General features: G+C 38.5%; 1 pseudogene; it reads right to left on the bottom strand.

Moving 5' to 3' along the window:
- Positions 1 to 447: 447 nt before the first annotated feature.
- The window catches only part of LOC132424476 (actin, cytoplasmic 2-like), a 62,372-nt pseudogene continuing 38,946 nt past the window's right edge, over positions 448 to 23,873 (bottom strand).

The following is a 23,873-nucleotide window of genomic DNA, read 5'->3' as shown; positions in this document are numbered from 1 at the left end:
TCCAGGGCTGATAGCAGATACAAACTTCAAGGGCAAATTTCTTTTCAAAGGCTTATTCCAGTTTCATGAGGCTAGCATGAGGTGTGCACAGTTGCCAGGGCAAATTTATACTCTTGAACGAACTTATGCAGCAGTGGACGATGGAGGGGGCGGGCCTTGTCATACTCCTGCTTGCGGATCCACATCAACTGGAAAGCCAGGATGGAGCCCCCGATCTGCACCTAGTACTTGTGTTCAGGAGGAGGGTTGCTCTTTTTTTTTTTTTTTTTTTTTTTTTTTTTTGCGGTACGCGGGCCTCTCACTGTTGTGGCCTCTCTCGTTGTGGAGCACAGGCTCTGGACGCGCAGGCTCAGCGGCCATGGATCATGGGCCCAGCCGCTCCGCGGCATGTGGGATCTTTCCAGACCGGGGCACGAAACCGTGTCCCCTCCATCGGCGGGCGGACTCTCAACCACTGCGCCACCAGGGAAGCCCAGGAGGGTTGATCTTGATCTTGATCTTGATCCTGCTGGGAGGCAGTGCAAATGATCTCCCTCTGCATCCTGCGGGCATTGTGGGGTACATGATGGTCTCCCCAGACGTCACCCTTCAGGATGCGGTTGAAGGTGATCTCCCGGATGCCACAGGACTCCGTACCCAGGAGGAGGGCTGGAAGAGCACCTCTGGACTCCAGAACTGTTTACTGTGGATGCTGATCACCTGACGGTCGGGCAACTCGCAGCTGTTCACCAGGGAGGAGGAGGAAACAGCCGTGGCCATCTCCTGCTCCAACTCCAGGGCAACGTGGCAGAGCTGCCCCTTGATGTCACGCATGATTTCCCACCGGGCGGTGATGGTGAAACAGCGGTCACACTTCGGGAGCATCTTCACGAGGTAGTCGTTCAGGTCCCGGCCACCGTAGTCCAGACGCAGGATGGCATGGGGCGGGGGGGAGGCACGTACTCCTAGCAGATGGGCACAGTGTGGGTGACCCCGTCTCCAGAGTCCAGGACAGTACCAGTGGTGCGGCCAGAGGCTACAGGGACAGCACAGCCTGTACGGTCATGCACACGGCCGGAGTGTTGAAGGTCTCGAAGGAGATCTGAGTCATCTTCTCAGGATGGGCCTCAGGGTTCAGGGGGACCTCGGTCAGCAGCAGGAGGTGCTCCTTGGGGACCACACGCAGCTCATTGTAGAAGCTGTGGTTGGTGCCTATCTTCTCCATACCACGTCGTCCCAGTTGGTGATGATGCCGTGCTCCATGGGGCACTTGAGGGTCAGGATGCTGAGCTTTGCTCTGGGCTCATCGCCCACGTGACTGTCCCAAGCCTACCGTGACACCCTGTTGTCAGGGGTGGCCGATGATGGACGGAAACTCACTTCCCCGAGAGGCGTCATCCCCAGTAAAGCCAGCTTTGCACGTGCCAGAGCGATCGCGGATGAGGGGCATAGAGATTTCTTCTTTGCTAGTGATGGGCCGAGGCAGCAGCAGCGTGGAGCAGCCAGAGGACCAGCAGAGGCTGTCTGGTGTGGCGAGTCTTCAACTAAATCTAACTGAGCTGGAATGCCTAGGCTGTGTGGGATGTTTATGAGCCAGGGTCATACCTTCCAGAAGATTAGATGCTGACAGACACAGATACAGGCATCTTCTACTTAGGAATGAAGGACACTGAGAATAACCGAATTAACATCTCTGAAGAACAGATTCTGTTGTTTCTATGTTCATTTTTTTTCTGGTGATAAATGATTATAGAAAACCTGGAAAATTCGGAAAAGTCCTCCAAACACTAGAAACCCTCACCTACCCGCTGCCCCCCCGCCAGATAATCACCCCAGATGTTTTTGTTTGTTTGTTTGTTTTCCCAGATGTAAATATAGTCTGCTAACCTGAAAGAGATATGAACAAGGAAAGTTAAGCATGAAAACTGTGTTAAAGGCAGAGCTGATAACATTTGACAACTGATTGAATGTGCTGAGAAGGGAGTCATCAAGAATAACCATAATTTTTGGGCTTCCCTGGTGGCGCAGTGGTTGAGAGTCCGCCTGCCGATGCGCGGGACGCGGGTTTGTGCCCCGGTCCGGGAAGATCCCACATGCCGCGGAGTGGCTGGGCCCGTGAGCCATGGCCGCTGAGCCTGCGCGTCCGGAGCCTGTGCTCGGCAACAGGAGAGGCCGCAACCGTGAGAGGCCCACATACCGCAATAAAATAAAATAAAATAAGATAAATAAAAAGAATAACCATAATTTTCAAAACTAAGCAACTTGGTGCACAGTGATGGAATAAACCACATAAGTAACTTGAGAAGAGCAGAAGGCTTCCAGGAAAGGAGAGGTGTCAGTTGAACTATTTGAAGTGGATGTAACAGCAGTAGAGTCACATGGAAATCCTAATAGATGGTTGGTTAGGTAGAATAAATACTACCAGTAATATTCTTAAGGTATTCATATTTAAGTTGGCCATTGAAATCTATTTTTAAAGATCACTCTAAACTATACATCACAAACTCTGAATTGTGCTGAGAATTAAAGACACTGAAATTATATTTTGAGCCTGATCATCAGCTCAGATGAATACATTTTATATATATATATAGTGACCCTACCATTATCTTTGGTATAAAGTTATAAGAGATATGCAATGAATATTCCTCATTCATAAATAATTCTCACTAATGTTTACCAATAATTTCCAATCTCAAGCACCTATGAAAATATCAATTTATTAAAACTCCAAGCTCATGGGCCTTGTTCTGTTCTACAAATGAGACAACAATGTCACCAAGAACTGAAAGGTCTTAACAGTGAAAACAAGTCATATCGCTAGAACTGACACTTCGAAGCCTGGAGCCTAAACCACCCAAAAAATGCTTACTGAGCCACTGTGGCTACCAGTTTAAACAGGAAAGTTTGATAAGTATCCAGTCGCACTCTTTTTCTTTTTTCAGACCCTTAAGGACTTTCTTTCTGCAGACTCAGTCGACTAGGATCCTATGCAAATAAATAAGTACTAGATACCATTGGTTATCTACTCAATTTTCATTTTCCCTTGTTCCTTGCTATCAGTTTCCTGTTTTGTTCCTGTAGACCAGGACTTCAGACCTGGTGGATAACTTTTGATTGGCCTAAACCAATGAAGATAATTCACTTCATTTTGCTGATCATTGGTCTAGGTGAAGGCATGTGATACAATTCTGGTCAATGAGATGTAAGAGGAGTTATGTTTCTGGGTTCTGGAAGTGTTTGCCTCCTCAATAAAAAAGCATTGAGAGTAGAAATACCATTTGCCCCCCACCTCTCTCCATCCCTCTGGGGACACGATTATTTTGATCTTCAGCAGCCATTTTCAACCATATGAAAAAAAAAATCAGAAATATGATGAGGATAGCAGTACAACAAAAATCAGAAAGTCATAGATCTTTTACGACATCTCTAGAATGAGCTACCAACCCTGGAATTTATACCGCCAAACTTTCTGTTATGCTTAACCATTAATTGACTTTATACTTGAAGCTATTGTCAGCTATAGCTTGCAGTGAAGAGCAATCCTAATACTGTTTGTAAAGCACCTTGTATAGCGGAGGCACTCAACAGATTTTAATTTAAATAAAATTAATAGGCAATACAAAGATCACTAGGCTCAGAGGCACATTGTAGAGCTCAGACTTAGTCTAGCTGAAGAGTATGTCTGGGATAGGGACCCAAGTCCCAAAGTCCAGCATCCTTCGCGTAACACCAGCTTGCTCATTATCTATATCAGGGTGTTGGCTTTTGTTTTTAGATTTGTTCTTCAAGTGGTTGGATGCATGCCTTGAAACAGCCCAGGTTGCTGAGTTCCTGCAAGCTCCGCCCCCCCCCCTTCTACATGACTGGACACTCTTCATCAGACTAATTTTCACTCCTCTGAGCATCATTATGTACCATCATTCACCACTACATCTTCTCTTCCTGCTTCTTTCTATGGCCTTAAGAACAACCATGTTGGAGTGGAATAAACCGGAGCCTAGCAGGGTAAGAGAAATGGAAAAGGAACAGAGGCCTGAATAGTCCATCAGCTGACTAATCCATCTGTGAATAGTTCATAAACTGACTAATCTGACCCTACCACCCTGCCTATATATCTAGTAAAAAAGAAAGGAGCCTTCAGGCAGCTAGCCTTTTCACTTCTTCCAACGAGTTCCAATATCTCAGGGCAAAGCCAAGAACTGTTCCCACCACCACCACATCCACGGGGCATGGAAGAGACAGACATTCAGTTATATGGTCTTCTCTGTGGTTTCACTGGTGACAGTAAAATACTTCAGGCAGAGGAAACAAAACATCAAAGGATTCAAAGGAAATGAGGTCATCAGAATCAAGTCCCCAGTGTTCCCAGGAAGAGAATATTCATGGTTGAGAAAAAAGACACAAAAACAAAACATTTATTTAAAAATCTGATTCTAGATCTTCCTTCCTTCTCAAGGACAAAAGTATGCATTTCTCAGTCCCCTCTGTGGGCTCACAGAATAGAGATCCCAAGTCATAGAAAAGGAAAACAAGACTGCAACTTTTTGTTAACCTGGTTTGGAAAGATAGGTAAACACCAGTGTTATCTGTTATTGATGTGCTATCTGTCTTTGATATGGGAAGTCTATATTCTAGGGAGAAAAAGGTTTGATCCATAGAATGTCCCCAGGTAGCTGATAATGGGACAGTGACATAAGTGAGATTTTTTTTAAATTTGGTGAGATTGGGAATCAGGTAACCAGCATCCACATCAAAACTTTGAAGAGGAAGATCTCTGTCACTCCATGTAATTATCTGTTGAGTGTTTTTAACCTGAGATGTTTTCCCCCTTGAATGAGAAAGAAAACTCTAATGGAATAAAAGCAGGTATGTGCTAAATGCTTTTAGCATTTATTCTTTCATTCTCCACACCTTCAATCTTTTGCTAAAGTTTCACCTCTCTGCTGGGCACAGGGGCTCATAGAAGAATCGGGCAAAGCCTCTGCCCACAAGAGTTTGCAGATTTGGGGACAAAATTATTCATCTAGAAGCCTTGAATTAATTATATCTGGGCACTACTACTTGCCTTAATAAAGCACATAGAATTCCATAGAACGTGGCAGCCAGAAGAAAGCTTAGGGAGCTGTCCGTGAAGGGGAGAAAGAAGGTAAGGAAAAGTTTGAGTGGCCCATCGTCTGCTTTAACCTTCTCTGAATAATTAAAAGCCTGGCTACTCCTAACTGGCCCCTCCAAACGAGAGCCCACCACTTAGTAGAGGTGCTCAATAATATTTATTAAAGGGATAAATGAGCCCTTTCTGTATTCAAATACATAAAAAGGCAACTCCATCTCTGAGAGGTGACAGTTCAGACGGTGAAGTCTCCCAATCTCTAGTTCATAGCTTTGTCAGACACAATGCCATACAAGGGAAAATAAACCTTTTATCATTGATCTAGACCTCTCTTTGTCATTCACGCTGGCGGCTCATCATTCTTTGACCCGCTTCATAAATTTTCATAGAGATTTTTTAAGTAAATATTTTACTGACACGTAACACGCAAACAGAAAAGTGCACAAATGGTAATGGTACAGCACAAAGGATTTTTGCCACGTGATCATACCTGGTTAACCAGCATCTGGATTAAGAAGCAGAGATTACTAGCACCCAGATTCTTCCCTCATGACTCTGCCTTTACCTGCTCCTCTTCTTCACTCCCACCAACACACACATACACACACAAAAGTAGCAGCTCTTCTGATTTTTATCACTATAGATTATTTCTGATTGTTTTTAGTTTTATATAAATAAATTATTAATGGGGTATCTTTTTGAAACTAGTTTCTTTCACTCAATATTTGTGGGACTCTTTCCTGTGGTAGTGTGTATTTATTACTGCCTCATATTCCACCTGGTGTATACACATACATTCATGTGCCCACCTAAATAACAATTTATTCATGCTTCTACCACTGAAGGACAGTTAGGTTACTCTCATTTTGAGCTCTTAAGAATGTAGCTGAAAAACCATTCTAATTCATATTTTTTGGTGCATATATGTACCTATTTCTCCTCAATATATACCAAGAAGTGAAATTGCTGGTTTAATTATAAGTATATGTTAAACTTTATTAGAAACTGCCAGTTTTCCAAAGTGGTTTCACTAATTTACATTTCTATTAGCAGAGAACGAGCATGCCAGTTTGTGCTTGCCAACACTTAGGATTGTCAGTTTTTGTTTTGTTTTGTTGTTTTTAGCCATTCTGGTGGATACATGGTATCCCACCATGGTTTTAATTTGCTTTTCCTGATGACAAATTGTATTGAACACTTTTTCATATGTATGTTGGGCCATTTCGATAGATAATTTCTTCTATAAAGTGTCTTCAAATCTTTTGCTATTTTTAAAATTGGGTTATTGCTCTTTTTTGTTGATGAATACAATTTCTTTATGTATTTAGGATATGAGTCCTTTGTCATACTTTTGCACTGCAACTTTGCATTACCTTTTGATTTTCTTAATGATGTCTTCTAGTGAGCATAAATTCTTCATTTTAATGAAGTTCAGTGTATCAGTCTTCCTCCTTTACATTCGTCCTCATGTCCTGTTTAAGAAATCTTTGCCTACCCCAGACTCATGAAGATCTTGTTGTGTGTTATCTTCTAGACCTGTGCCATCCATTAGGGTTGCCACTAGCCAGATGTGACTATTTAAAATTAGATGAATGAAAACTAAATAAAATTCAAAGCTAATTTCCTCAGTTGAACAAGCTGTATTTCAAGTGGTCAATAGCATTATGTGGCTAGTGGACAAGGACTTTTCCATCTTCATGGAAAGTTCTATTGGACAGCACTGGTCTAGAAGTTCTGTTGTTTTAACTTTCACATGGTTATCCACAATCCACCTGGAACTAATTTTTTTGTATAATGTGAGGTAGGGACATTTAATCTTTTATTGGACCCACTGATGGGATATTTGGCAATCAGGATTGTTTGCCTGAGAATAGAAATACACTTTCATTGTGTTACACCACTGAGATTTTAGTGTTTGTTTTAGCAGCTAGTGTTGCTTACATTAATAAATAGAATCTACAATGTCACTGATCTCCATCTTCCACCTCTTTTTTTTTTTTTTTTTTTTTTTGATGAGGACCATTTTTAAAGTCTTATTGAATTTGTTACAATATTGCTCCTGTTCTTTGTTTTGGCCTTTTGGCCATGAGACATATGGGATCCTAGCCCCCCAACCAGGGATCAAACTCGCACCCTCTGCATTGGAAGGCGAAGTCTTAGCCACAGGACCACCAGGGAAGTCCCTTCCACCCTTTCTTAACCTTAGGTTTCAGTGCATGCTTTCTTTTGGGTTAGGACTTCTAATTCCTATCCTACTTTTTCTTCCTTCTCACCAATTCAATTTAGATGTCTTGGGACCCAATTTGTAGAACTCCCTCCCTTCTTTCGATCATTGAAATGAGGGGCACATATATTGATACACACACAGGATAAGATATTCTTTATTGAGCATCTGCCATGTTTGAATTGCTCTTCACCAATGTCTAACTCTTCCTCACCAGATTTCATAAGAATACTATCCCACACCTCCCTAATCTGATTGGTTCCACCAGAATATAACCTGATCATTGTGGACATGTTCATGCTTCCCACGGACTTTACAGGTTGGAGAACAAGTCCAAGACCTGCCTCTGATAGATACCTCTTTAATCAAAAGCTGCCATGAACTAAAGGCTTACCGTGCAGTATATAAAATGGAGAACCCTATGGAAAGAGAAGTCCCATATCCCTTGAGGGGGCTGGATCAGACGCCTCAGGAGGGTAGAGGCTGGTCACTTGGGCCAATGTTAGAGCAGAGCTCTGGGGGCTCTTTGGAGCCCAATAATTACATGAAGTTGACACCAGCAGTTGGATCACAAATGCAAGGCAAAGGAGAGGTGTTGTCAGTCAAATATGGAAAGCTAAATTTATCTTCCGTTGTCCTAGGTTGAGTTCTCCAGAAGTAGTAATTCAGAAACAGCCCATGAAGGAGCCAAAGAGTCCAGCCTTTGTTGTTACTGGGTGATCCTGAGCATGACTGAGTTTGTCTGGGCTACAGGTACAGAATCAGAACAGACTAATTGGATGATTTGATCTGTGTGACTACATTATGTAAATTCCCAAGTAATTGTGCTTCTGCATGAGAGTTCTACAATCTAACAACCACATCCTTCCTTCATTCTCAAATGTTTTTGCATATCACCATGGGTCAGACACTGCCTGAAGAATGAAATGAACGAGACTGACATTGTCTCCACCTTCATGGACTTACAATTTAGTAGGAAGAAATGAAAGTTCAGAGAGGTAAAGGAACTTGCCTTAAGCTACATAGCTAGAGAGAGGCAGAGCTAGCATCTCAATCCAGGTAACCAGATCCCACACCAGGTACTTTTAACCTAGTTGTCTCCCTGAAGATATCAACAATCAAGTCATGCATGGCAATATAGAAGCAATGGCCACATTTTTCTCCCTCCCTAAAAAGCCTTCTTGGGAAGGTGGGAGAGAAAAGTCAAATGAATTTAATTATTTTTTTAGCAATTTTGAGAGAGGTGTTACTTTTCCATTAAAACACAATTATAAAAACTGAGCAAAAATTTTAAATCAAATCCAACCTTTGTGTAGAGAGCACCAGACCAAAAGACCGTCCTTTCCCTTTTATAAACAACTTTTGCAGGATGTGAAAAGACTTGGTGATAAGTGTATAATTTTACTGATCCTTTAGAAGCAGCTGAAATGTAGAAAAAACAGAGAGCTGGCTTAGAACAGATCCCCTGCCTTGGCTTCAGCTGCCTAAATGTGGTCATTTCAAGAGAGATTCCCAAAATTAATTATGTTTTCCTGTAAAATGTAGCATTAATTGTAAGTGTAGAGTATTAAAATGGAATGTATAATACACTACTCAGATGGTTTGTTGTTGTTTTATTCCAAATAAGTGTACTGCACATGATGTCCCTGTAATCGTATTAATTATTTATCACTCTATGTGGAGAAAATATCAGTTATAATAAAGTGTAAAAGGGTTATTAGCATTTCTGAACAATAAATAAAGTGGAAGTTTTTAGATCAATATGATGAATATATTAAGTTAAAATTCTTTTTTGCCATAACAGTTGATAGGATTTTATGGACCAATCTCGTGAAAGTGTTAACGAAGATTTAAAAAGAAATATATTAAATAAAAATAAAGTCTATTAAAGAAGGTAATTTTAAATATTTGATAATATAATTAAGTCTTATTAATGTAACATTCTTTATTTTTCAGCTTAAAAATGCACAGGATTGTCACGTCTTTTATTTTAATCAGACATCATGCCTGTTGTAATTATTTGTTATGTATTTTCATTAATGTTTGATGAATATTAACTGTTCGAGATAAAAAATATTTTTTTTTTAGCTATGATGACTAACGGGGGCCACTTCACAGCTGGCAGATAGAGAGCCTGAAAGGAAATGGGGGAGCTGTACCCCCAGCTCTCCTGGGCCAAGGGCAGGACACCATCAAAAAGGCCTTAAAGTTTCACCTTCTGCTTCCAAATGTACAGGACCATGGCTTTGCCATGCCTGGGAAAGCCAGTCTTACCATCATCTGAGAAGCACAGGGTTCAGAGCAGAATAGCACTGGATTCAAACTCAGCTTCTGATCCTTACCCTCTTTTATTTTGGGGCAAGTTGCTAATACCCGGAGCCTCAGTTTCTTGATCTATAAAATGAGAATCATAACACCTTTTTTTGCAGGTTAGCTGTGAGAATAAGAAAGAGTAAATATATAGCTCCTGACTCAGAGGAGATGCTGAATAAGGAAAAAAGATAACAATTTGATGCTCGAGTACTTAAAATAATGGGAAAGAAGGCATTAGTGTGGGTTCTGATTCAGTTTAGCTGGAGAAAGAAGAAAGTAATATTGTATATCCGATGACACAGTTCTTTTTCAAAGAGCATGCATTAAAAATGAGTGAGAACCCGTATGCTATACCATTAGGAAAATTAAAAGACAAGGCACAGACTGGAAGAAAATATTTGCAAATCATATTTCTGATAAATGACTGTATTCAGAATATATCAAGAACTCTTACAACTCAATAAAGAGACAAAACCTTCATTAAAAAGTAGGCAAAATGTTTGAATAGACGTTTCAACTAAGAAGACACACGAATGGCCAAAATGCATGTGAAAACATGCACAGCAGCATCATTAAGAAAATGCTAATTAAAACCACATTGAGTCTTTTATACCCACACTGCACACTAAAACAACTAGCAGAAAGAATGACAATACCCAGTGTCGGTGAGGATGTGGAGAAATTGGAAACCTCATGTATTTCTGGAGGGAATGTTAAATGGTGCAGCCACTTTGGAAAACAGTTTGGCAATTTGTTGAAACTCACCATATGACCCAGCAATTCCACTCCTAGGAATCTACCCAAGAGAATTCTACCTGTCCTCCTCCAATTGCAGCATCTGTCATCGTACCTTTAGTGTTTTTTCACATCTATTCACTCCAAATTCCCTAGAGCCCCAGAGAAAGAGGTTTAAAAAAATGGGTGGATTTACATACTAATGACAAATAAGAAGACTTCAATGAAGAGCTAAGACAGTTTTAACCCATCAGCTAAATTATTTCCAATTTACTGTCCCTTCATATGTCAAATCTGTTTAAGGATTAAATTACAGAATTTTCCCCTTTTACAGGCACAATGAATGTTCCACACCCAAGAAAATACACAGGAAACTTAACATCTATTGATCATGATACAATACAGAGATAAGTGAGGTCGTGACCTTGACACTAGTCTAAAGGGATGAACTGTCTTTCTGGCTAACTGCATGTTGAACTTTTGGTAAACTCCATATTTAAATGACAGCGAGCTTAGTGCTTTAAACTTCATAAGTGCCTTAACTTTCATAATTTATTTCTCAAAAAAATTGTACAAATAAAGTTACTTAACTGAGCTTTAGGTTACTCATTAAGAAAAAAGCACATGCCAGAAAGTTCAGTGTTAAGCCTTGGTTGTTTGTGTTTGTCATTAGAAATTGTGTAGGTTTCATTAAGTGAATTGATACGTGTAAGAAAAATGTGTATGCATTGTATACAAGGGGGGAGGGAGTGGAAGGAGGTAAGTGTTGTCTTATCATTGACACCTTTGTACAACGCGTATCACAGCTTTCCAAGAACCTTCACACTGAATCAAATTTACAATACAGTCCCCAAATGCAACTTTGGTTCAAGGGACTTACCAGAGAATGAGAGAATGAGTTAGCAGCTAATACTTTCTGAGACCAATAAAGATGGTGTACCAAGGGAGTACAGAAGGTGATAAATGCTACCCAGATAAAAGAGAGAGACATATTAAGACTGCCTGCCTCATCTTTGAAATGTTGCAATGGTATGATTCTCTATCTGTGAGCATAATTCTACTAATAGCCTCCGTATCAAAAGATATTTCTACCCCCTGAATATCTGTGAAAGACCTCATGGGAGGAAAGCATAAAGATGGAGTGAGGAGAGAAAGAATAACAACAAACCCTGAACAGAGGCAAACCGAACTACATCCTGCCAATATTGTTTACACAAAACACAGTGGCACTGGATCATTTTTTAAAGACTTGGTTTTGTCTCCTTTTTAATTATGAAGGATAAAATAAAATTGAATGACTGAGAGGAATAAATAGATAATGATGTATCAAGGGTTTTTATATAGAAGCTCCTTATTAAAATGACTGTCTCCTTCAACTGTTTAATCTAATTTCTGCAAGGCAGGTTTTCACTTGTTCTGCTCATATAAATGCACAGGTATTAGAGGTATTATTAAGACACTATGTAGTTCACACCCAGAGCTCGAAGAACTACTTTAACCCTTTAAGTGCTCAGTGCATCAACTCTCCACTGTTGGTGTTCTATTTTTTCTCTTTTTATTCCCTCCCTTCCAGGGAAACTTACAATATCTGGCTGACTTCTGGACTGTATTTTAACACTATGTATAAGGCTTACTTGTAATCTCCTCGATGTAATATGTAATTCCAATCCATAACAGATCTTTATTTTAGCACCCTCTCTAACCAGTGTATTGGTCTAGGTTTTAGAGAATACAAGAAAGTTCATTCTTAGTTTCCGTCTTCAGGATACTTAAAGCCACAGGTCTATGATTAAAAAACTCATCCCACCCAATTTCTCAGTATATCAAGCAACCATACAATTTATTGTCCAAACCAGGACATTTTAAAAGTGAAAGCAGATACTATTAATTACACAAGGACAACAGGCATACACTGGAGTGTCTTGTACAAACCTGGACAAATGGTCACCCTATTTATGGGTATACAGACCAAAAAATCTATAGAGGTTTAGAGGACAGAGATTTTCCCATTGGTTGGAACCCCCTTTCCAATCTTGATGTCTTTATTATATATATGACTCCTGAGTCATAAAGTTTCCAGATGGAGTCCTCATTTCAATAAACATGGATTGTGTGTGGGGTTATAATATTTTGTAGAGGACATCATGTGAGGTCAGGTACACAGGTTTAATTTGAAACTCAAACAAATTGTTTTCACTGTTTTTCATGAGGATTTTGTTTATCCTCACTTCATGTTGTCCTTCTTCCAGTTATGTCTTTCCTTGACATTTTCTTCAGGGTCCCAATCAGATGCTTCTCTTACACAAAGCATTTTCTTGTTGGCTAAAACAACTTTTCCCCATGCGGTGCTGAATCTGCACCTTCACTTGGTGGTCTTATCCCATTCCATCTTTGAATACAGTTATTTACTAGTGGATGTATCACTCTTCTTAAACTTCAGTTTCCACATCATGGTAGCCAACCTCTAAATGGCACCAGTATTCACACCTCTTGTATAGTTCTTTCCTCACCAGACACACACTAAATAGAGCTGACATGTGGAACCAATGAGATATTTCAGAAATAGCAGACTGTGACTTCCCAGACTGGGTCATAAAAGGCACTGAAGCTTCCTTCCTACTCTCTGTTGGATCACTGGCTCTGGGAGAAGCCAGGTGCCATGTCATGAGGACAGTCAAACATCCTTATGGAGAAGCCCATATGGGGTAGAAATGAAACCTCCTGACAACTTGTCAGGAGTATCGTGAGCCACCCTGGAAGTAGATCTAACTTCACTTATGCCTTCAGATGGCTTCAGATGGCTTCAGATGCCTTCAGATGGCTTCAGATGGCTGTAGCCACAGCAGACATTCTGACTGAAAACTCGTGAGAGATCCTGAACCAGAAGTACCATCAACAAAGCCACTCCTGAATATCTGACTCACAGAAACTGTGAGATAATCAATGTTTATTTAAGGCACTGAGTTTGGGGGTAATTTGTTATTCAGCAATAGATAACTAATATGACAGTTGAAAATATTTAGATATCTGCCTAGCATTAAACATGGTCTCCAGCAGAGTGGACATGTTATAAATATTTGTTGGATTGGATTGAGTTAAACAGATTTATGCTCTAGAGTTGAGCACTCAGTTTATACATGACAAAGCCTCTTAGGAGAGCAGACACTTTCCTGACCTGACATGCCCTGGGTGAGCTTTCAGGGACAATCCACTCATGTAGGAGTAGATATTAATACCTAATAATAGCTAAGATTTTTAAAACAGTTCTTAGATGCAAAACATTGTGAAATATATTAGTCTCACTTTATCTTCGCAAAATCCCTATGAGTTAGATATTACTGTCCCCACTTGACAACGAGAAAATTGAGACAAATTATAATCGGTACCCTGCCCATGATCACCTAGCCTAGCAAACAGTGAGACTAGGAGTTGAACTCGAACAAAGACTTCAAAGATCATGCCCTTAACATTACATCATCTTGCCTATCAGAAAAATCAATCAATCAGTCAGACCTCTGAATTGTCCTAGTAACAATCTCATAGTAACGTTTCTTAACTTTTGGGGCATTGTCGATAAACCAAACTCTAGACAAGTTGTTCTCAAAGTGCGGAGTCCAGACCAGCAGCATCAACATTATTTGGTTGTTAGAAATGCAAGTTCCTAATGGAAAACAATATAAAAAAGAATGTGTGTGTATGTGTGTGCGTGTGTGTGTGTGTGTGTGTGTGTGTGTGTGTGTGTGTGTATATATATATATATATATATATATATATATATATATACACAAAAAAGTGAATCACTTTCCTGTACAGCAGAAATTAACACAGCATTGTAAATCAACTATACATCAATAAAAAAAATAAAATAAACCAAAGTAAATAAAAGAAACGTAATTTGACAAGCCCATCCCATATCCCCTGACTCAGAAACATGGGGAGTGGGACCCAGCAATACTGTCTTAATAAACCCTCCAGGGGATTCTTGATACAGGCTCAACTTTGAGAATCACTTCTCTAGATTGCCTGAATGTCAAAGGCTGCTGGACCTGTGAAAGAAAAGGGGAAACATGCAGCATGAGCCTGGCACTTTTATCCTGACTTTGGCCCTTCCCCGACTATTGCCCTGAATCAGTCATTTAACCCTTAATAAGCTGAGTGACTGGGCTGCTCAACCTGTGGGCAACTCGCACAAATTGGCAGGATGCCACTGAAAAATATATGCAAATAGGGAGTTTGAGCAAACTTTGATGACACTTTCTATATTCTTTGTTGAATTAGCAAAGCCTTTCAGCGGGTAAGGGACTGTCCCCAGCTCTGGGAATTCCCAAGTAAGAGATAGGACCCTTTCTACCTTGGAAAACCCAAGTCTTAGTGAGGCTGATAGAGTTCCTGAAGAGATTACTCACAAAGATTGGATCCAAAGGAGGCTCATCATAAAAACACAGACATGCATGCAAACACACATACACACACCCCTAAAAACCAACTCATTTAGAGTAGGAATTCTACTAAACCTTTGACTACATAGTGATATTGCTCTTTTATTTAAACAATAATCATAATTATTATAATATAAATAACAAATATGCCCAACTTAATGGATTGTCACAATAAACTCTTGGTTTGAATTATGTGTGTTACATGGAAAATGATTACTTTTGAATACTTAATAAATCCTGGTTAAATTTAGATAAGCTTTGTTTGTATCTCTTTCCACACTTTCACATAGCTGTGGCTTTGTGTTTTTCTTCTCCAGTTACTGTGAATAACACACTCTCCTGCCTCATTCTTTATTTTTTTAATGAAAAAGAAAAAATTAAAAATTAAGTTAAAATGAAAAGCACTTCAATATGCAATTGAAAGATTGGAAACATAACAGCACAAATTCTAGGAAATGCAAGGCTTTGCTTACACTGCACACACATTATTCTTTTGTTAATATTTAAATACTTAAAAGTACAGTATAAGCCAAAAATAACTCAAACATTATGACAATGTTTCAGTAACAAATACCACATCAGGGCTCCACTGAGAAACTTCCACAAAGGGCCCAGTGTCACTTGCTTTGCTTTTATTTATACCAAGCAAAATCAGAGAGGGCCAAACTCAAGTCACCCTGGAAACTTAGTGACAATTCATTGAGAAATATCATCTCTCCTAGTTAGGAGAGTAGGGTTGCTTTTGAGGCTGCCTCTTAAGAGTCATTGTTGTAGTGGGTATGAAATACCACTCAAGAATATACTCTAACCCAATGCTTCTAAACTTTTAAAGTACATAGGAATTGCCTGGGGTCTTGTGAATATGCAGATCCTAATTCTGTACACCTGGGGCAGGGCCTGAGCTTTTGTATTGCCAGCCAGCTTCCAAGTGATGTCAATGCTCCTGGTCCCTGGACCACACTTTGAGTAGCAAAACACTATTCCAGCTATTATCCCCAGGACAGACAACCTCTTCTCCAGGAAAAACCTGACAATGAGAAGGACCTCTCCTAAAATTACTTCTTCATTCTTAAAAGGCAAGATAAACCAGAAATTACTAGAGCTTATCAATGAATTGAGTAAAATTGCAGGATGCAAACTGTACGGAAATCTGTTGCATTTCTGTACACTAAAAACAAACATTCAGAAAGAGAAATTAAGGAAACAATCTCATTTACCATCACATCACAAAGAATAAAATACCTAGGAATAAACCTACCTACGGAGGTAAAAGACCTTTACTCCAAACACTATAAGATGCTGATGAAAAAAACTGAAGACAACACAAAGAGATGGAAAGATATACTATATTTGGCAGAATTAATATTGTTAAAATAACCGCACTACCCAAGGCAATCTATAGATTCAATGCAACCTCTATAAAAATACTAATGGCATTTTTCACAGATCTGGAAAAGATAATTTTTAAATTTATATGGAAACACAAAAGACCCCAAATAGCCAAAACAATCTTTAGAAAGAAGAAGAAAGCTGAAGGAATCACACTCCCTGACTTCAGACTATACTACAAAGCTACAGTAATCAAAACAATATGGTACTAGTACAAAAACAGACATAGAGATAAATGGAACAGGATGGAAAGCCCAGAAATAAACCCACGCACTTATGGTCAATTAATCTATGACAAAAGAGGCAAGAATATACAATGGAAAAAAGACAATCTCTTAAGTGGTGCTGTGGAAACTGGATAGCTAATGTAAAAGAATGAAATTGGAACATTTCTAATACCATATACAAAAATAAACTCAAAATAGGTTAAAAATCTAAATGTAAGACCAGTAACCATAAAACTCCTAAAGGAAAACATAGGCAAAACACTCTTTGACATAAATTGTAGCAATATTTTTTGGATCTGTCTCCTAAGACAAATGAAATAAAAGCAAATAAACTTAAAAGCTTTTGCACAGCAAAGGAAACCATCAACAAAATAAAAAGACAACCTACAGAATGGGAGAAAATATTTGCAAATGATATGACTGATAAGGGGTTAATAACCAAAATATATAAACAGCTCATACAACTCAACATCACAAAAACAAACAACCTGTTTTAAAAATGGGCAGAAGATCTGAACAGGTGTTTTTCCAAAGAAGAAATGCAGGTGGCTGACAGGTACATGAGAAGATGCTCACATCATTAATCATCAAAGAAATGCAAATGAAAACCCCTACGAGACACCACCTCACACCTGTCAGAATGACCATCATCAAAAATAACAAAAATACAAATGTTGGCGAGGAAGTGAAGAATTCGGAACCCTCATATACTGTTGGAGGGAATGTAAATTGGTGAAGCCACTGTAGAAAACAGTATGGAGTTTTCTCAAAAAATTAAAAATAGAACTATGATATGACCCAGCAATTCCACTCCCAGCTGTATACCCCCCAAAAAAAACACCTATTCAAAAAGATACATGCACCCCAATGTTCATAGCAGCATTATTTACAATTGCCAAGATATGGAAGCAACCAAAATGTCTATCAACAAATTAATGGATAAAGAAGATGTGGTATATATATATATATATACAATGGAATATACTCAGCCATAAAAAAGAATGAAATTTTGCCATTTGCAACAACATGGATGGACTTGGAGGATATCATGATAAGTTAAATAAGTCAGACAGAGAAATACAAATTCTGTATGATATCACTTATATGTGGAATCTAAAAAATGTATCAGACTAGTGAATATAACAACAACAAAAAAAAAAGCAGACTCACAGATACAGAGAAGAAACTAGTGGTTACCAGAAGGGAAAGGAAAGCAGGGAGGGGCAACATAGGGGTAGGGGTTTCAGAGGTACAAACTATTATGTATAAAATAAGCTACAAGGATATGTTGTACAACATGGGGAATATAGCCAGTATTTTATAACTGTAAATGGAGTATGAACTTTAAAAATTATGAATATTGTACACCTGTAAAGTATAATAAGGTACATTAACTATACTTCAAGTAAATAAAATAAAATAAAATAAAGGCAATATAAAATAATTCCATTATATTCCTCACTATTATTTTTAAAATTTGATATTAGGCCTTCATTTCTTGAGGGAAGACTCCCAGGCAATATAGTAGAGCTTATTTTCTGTGTAATCTTGGATAAGATTCCTAACTCTTTGAGCCTCATCCATTTAATTAATATTTAGTGAACTCCATCAGGTTCCAGTCCATGTGCTATACCCTAGAGATAAAACTGGTGGACTCACAGTCTAGAGAAGATGCATTTGGAAGCAGGTGATTTCAGAGCCTGTGATAAATGCTTTCATAGCGATTAGCCCAGTAGGTCACAGAAGCCCAGAAAGGGAGCTGCTACCCATTGAGACAAATTTGGCAAATACGCATTCACCAAGTGAAAGGGAAGAACATTTCCATGTGCCTATTATAATATCAGTGGCCTTCAATGAATCATGACTCTCTGTGTCGCCACCCCTTTGCAATGTGATGCTGCTGCTTCTTCTATCAAGCAATAGAATCAACTTTTCCCCTGAATCTAAACTGTGACTTGCTCTGACCACTGAGATATGGAGGAAATGACATGCAGAAATTCTGGAGCTTTAAGAGACCTTTCAATTCCCATTCCTGCCTCTCGTAACACAGCCATCACGTAAAGAAGCGTGGACTAGATGGCTGAAGGATAAGAGACCATGTGGAGAGACATCCCAACCTTCTTGCCATCTTTACCAAGGCCACAACGTGTAGGTGGCGCCATTTTAGACACTCCAGTTCCAGCTGCCCATCAGAAGAATGAATCCACGTAAGAAGGCCCAGGCAAGACTGGCAGAACACCCAGCCAACCCACAGAATCATGAGAGATAATAAATCATTGCTATTTTGAGTTACTAAGTGTTGGGATCGTTGGTTATACAGCAATAGATAACTGAAACACCAAGTGAATGAGAGAGAGAGAGAAGTGCATGGAGAAATTTCAAAAACTCAGTATGTCTGGACATTGCTGTGTGAAAGGGCAGCAGTATGAATTGGGCTTGCTGAGGAAGGAAAGAAACAAGTCTGTGAAGGGCTTTGTAGAGTGTTTAAATCTTATTCTTAGGCAATTCAGAGCCATAGAAGTGATTAAAGAAGATTGGGGGGCGGATATTGTCAGATTACTCACTTGTAAAAGGGAATGTTAATACTAGTTGCTAACTCCTTCCAGCAGTTTTTAGTTTAGTGAAAATTCAATGAGATATAATGGTAAAAAACACCCTGGTGGGGGGGAGGGTCTCTGCTGAGAGTCCGGACGATGATGGCAAAATAAGAGGTCCCTGAAGTTCCTTCCTCCCATGAACATTCTGAATATACAGCTACACACAGAACAATTCCTTCTGAGAGAAATGCAGAAACTAGTTGTGTGACTCCTACCTATCAGGTGACTGAAAAAATACCCACATGAAAATAGGGAGGAAAGGCTGAGACACACTCTTGCCATAAACCCCACCCCAGTACGGTGCCAGCTATCTACTGCTGTGTAACAGTGTAGCAGCATTCAATCAGGAGGGAAACTTCAACTCCCAGGTTCTCCCTGAGGAGTGACACTCCCACACTTAGTGCCCCACCTTTTAAGGCTGCCACCCAAGGGATGGGCCCCCAAATCACATAGTTCAGAAAGCCAGCAGGACTTGCATTCACAAGTCCCACAGGAATAAGCAAAAAAAGAAGGAGTTCTTAACAGACATGTGAACACTTGCTTGCAGCTATTTCTACAGGGCTCAGTGCAGAAGCAGCAGGTGCAAACACCCATATCCCAGTTTCTCCCTGGAAGGAGTTTGACTACATGCTTCCAACTGCTACCTGGGAGTTCAGCTTCTAATCAGTCTGTGCTAACTGCAATCCTCCCCTTTGAGATGGATGGGTCTTGGCACACATTGAACTGCTAGGAGTCACCAAGAACAAAGACTGCAGCTTGGACAATCCCAAAGGTTTGAGAGACAACTAAGAGCTAGAGCAGGGTTGAAGGATAAGGTTCATCTCCTACACAAGATCACTCCTTCAAGGCTGGGAGTGAAAATAGTTTGACTTACAGAACACATTAAGCTGACTAATCCATGTATTATGGGGATACCAGAAGGAAATGAAAGAATTAAATCACTATAAATGTATATGCACCCAATATTAGAGCACCTAAATCTATAAAGCAAATATTAACAGTTTTGAAGGGAAAAATAGACAGCAATACAATAATAGTAGGGTACTTCAATACTCTACTTTCAACAATAGATAGATCTTCTCAACATAAAATTAATAAGGGAAAACTGGACTTAAATTACACTGTAAACCAGTTGGGCCTAACAGACATACAGAATATTTCATCCAAAAGCAGCAGAATACATATTCTTCTCAAGCACACATAAAACATTCTCTGGATAGTTCATATGGTAGGCCACAAAACAAGTCTAAATGAATTTAAGATGTTTGAAATCATGCCAAGCATTGTTTCTAATCCCAACGGTATGAAACTTGAAATAAATTACAAAAGGAAAACTGAAAACTTTACAAATATGTGATAATTAAATAACATGCTTCTGAACAAACAATAAGTCAAAGAAAAACAAAAAGGAAAATTTTTAAATTACCTTGATACAAATGAAAATGAAAATACCACATACCAAAACTGAGATGCAGCAAAAGCAGTTCTAAGAGGGAAGTATATGGCAATAAATGCCTACATTAAGAAAAAAAAGAAAGATACAAAATAAACAACCTAGCTATACACCTCAATGAACTAGAAAAAGAACAAACTAAGCCCAAAATTAGTAGAAGGAAGGAAATGAATTAAATAGAGACTAGAAAGATAATAGTAAAGATCAGTAAAACTAAGAGATGGTTTTTAAAAAGACTAACAAAACTGACAAACTTTTAACTAGACTAACTATGAAAAAAAGAGAGAAAACTCAAATAAATAAAATAAAAAATGAAAGACAAGACATTACAACTGATAACACAGAAATACTAACAATCATAACAAACTACTAGGAACAACTAAACACCAATAAATTAGATAACTTATAAGAAGTGGATAAACTTGTAGAAACATACAACCTACCAACACTGAATTATGAAGAAAGAGAAAATCCAAACAAATTAATCACTGGTAAGAAAATTAAATCAGTAATCATAAACTTCTGAACAAAATCAGTTCAGAACCAGATGGCTCCACTTCAAACATTTAAAGAAGAATTAATACCAATACTCCTCAAACTCTTCCAAAAAATGGAATAGGAGGGAACACATCCAAATTCATTTTACAAGGCCTGTATTACCCTGATAGAAACCCAGACAAGGACATTACAAGAAAAGAAAATTACAGGCCAACAACATCCCTGATGAACATAGATGCAAAAATTCATCAACAAAATATTAACAAACCAAATTCAACAGCACATTGAAAGGATCATACACTATGATTAAGTGGAATTTATTCCTGGGATGCAAGGATGGCACAACATACATGAAGCAGTAAACATGATACACCATTATAACTAAATGAAGGATAAAAATCATATAACAATCTCAGCAGATGCAGAAGAAACATTTGACAAAATTTAACATCATTTGATGGTACAAATTCTCAATGAATTGGTTATAGAAGGAATCTACCTCAACATAATAAAGGCCATTTATGACAAGCCCACAGCTAACATCATACTCACTGGTGTTCCTCTACAATCAGGACCAAGACAAGGATGCCCACCCTCACCACTCCTATTCAGCATAATACTAGAATCCTATACAGAGAAATTAGGCAAAAAAAAATAAATAGGCATCCAAATTAGAAAGGAAGCAGTAAAATTTTCTCTGCAGATGACATGGTATTATATGGAGAAAACCCTGAAGACTCCAAAAATAAAACCCGAACCTGTTAGAACTAATAAATGAATTCAGTACAGTACAGTTATAGGATACAAAATCAATACACAAAATCAATAGTGTTTCTATACACTAACAACAAACTTTCAGAACAAGAAATCAGAGAAACAATCTCATTTATAATAGCATCAAAAAGAATCAAATACTTAGGAATAAATTTAACCAAGGAGGTAGAAAAAAGCTATATGTTGAAACCAGAAGACATTAATGAAAGAAATTCATGAAGACACAAATAAATGCAAAGATATTTCACATTCAGGGATTGGAAGAATTAATATTGTTAAAATGTCCATACTGCTCAAAGCAGCCTACAGATTCAGTGCAATCCCTATCAAAATCCCAATCGTAGTTTTTACAGAAATAGAACCAAAAAAATCTACAATGTGTATGGAACCACAGAAGACCCTGAACAGCCAAAGCAATTTTGAAAAACAAAGTTGAAGGCATCACACTTCCTGATCTCAAACTACAAAGTTATAGTAATCAAAACAGTATGATATGGGCATAAAAACAGATATATTGTTCAGTGGAACAGAAAAGAGAATGCAGAGATAAACCCACACATGTGTAGTCAATTAATTTTTGACAAAGGAACCAGGAATTACAATAGGTAAAGCATAGTCTCCTCAATAAATGGTGCTGGGAAAACTGGATATCCACACACAAAAGAATGAGACTGGACTCCCTACCTTAAGTGTAAGATACAAAAATTTTTCTGTACACAAAAATCAACTCAAAAGGGATTAAAGACTTGAATATAAGACCTGAAACCTTAAAACTCCTAGAAGAAAACCTAGGCAGTAATCTTGACGTTGGTCTCGGCAAAGATTTTTTTGATTTGATACCAAAAGCAAAAGCAACAAAAGCAAAAATAAGCAAGTGGGGCTACATCAAACTAAAAAGCTTCTGCATTGTAAAGGAAACCCTCAACAAAATGAAAAGGCAACCTACAGAATGGGAGAAAACATATGCAAACCACATGTCTGATAAGAAGTTATTATCCAAAATATACAAGGAACTCATTCAATTCAATAGCAAAAAAAATGAATAAATAAATTTTAAAATGAGCAAAGGACCTGAATAGATATTTTTCCAAAGAAGATATACAAAGTGGCCAATAAGTACATGAAAAGGTGGTCAACGCCACTAATCATCAGGGAAATGAAGATCAAAACCACAATGAGTTATAATCTCAGAGCTATTAGGGTATTTATTTATTTATTTATTTATTTTTCATTGTGAAAATGCTTTAATGGTGGTACCTGTACAGCATGTGATGTCAAGACAAAAAGAAGAGCAAATACACACACATATTAAGTATTTATTACCAAAAAGGCAAGAGAACAAATGCTGGAGAGGATGTGGAGAAAAGGGAACCCTCTTGCACTGTTGGTGGGAATGTAAACTGATACAGCTACTATGGAAACGATAAGGAGGTTCCTCAAAAGATTAAAAACAGAACTAACTTATGATTTAGAAATCCCACTTCTGGGTATATATATATATATTCAGAGGAAACAAAAATCACTATCTTGAAGGGATATGCATTCCCATGTTTCCTGCAGCATTATTCACAACAGCCAAGGAATGGAAACAACTTAAGCGTCTGTTGATGGAAGAATGGATAAAGAAAATGTTACATACATATATGGAGAGAATTATGCTACGTGAAATAAGCCAGACAGAGAAAATCAAATGCTGCATGATATCACTTATATGTGGAATCTAAAAAAAAAAGGAACAAATTTTTTAAAAATGATGGGACTCAATGAAACAGAGAATAGAATGAGTAGAAAGGTGGTTGCCAGGGGCTGGATGTGGGGGGAATAGGAAGGGGTTGGTAAAAGGGTACAAGCTTTAACTTAGAAGGTGAACAATGTCTGAGGATCTAATGTATAACATGGTCCCTATAGCTGATTACACTGTATTGTATAACTGAAATTTGGTAAGAGAGTAGAACTTAAGTGTTCTTATCAAGAGAAAAAATGTAAATATGTGAGGTGATGGACGTGTTAGTTAACTTGATGAGGGGAATCCTTTCACAAGGTATGCATATACCAAATTATATCCTTGTACATTTTATGAATGTTACAATTTTATTTGTCAATTGTACCTCAATAAAACTGAAAAAAATACC

This window comes from Delphinus delphis, chromosome 4, assembly GCF_949987515.2.
Source record: "Delphinus delphis chromosome 4, mDelDel1.2, whole genome shotgun sequence".
Taxonomy (NCBI): Eukaryota; Metazoa; Chordata; class Mammalia; order Artiodactyla; family Delphinidae; genus Delphinus; species Delphinus delphis.
The sequence above is the reverse complement of the archived record's forward strand: the minus strand, read 5'-3'. Positions and strand labels throughout refer to the sequence as shown.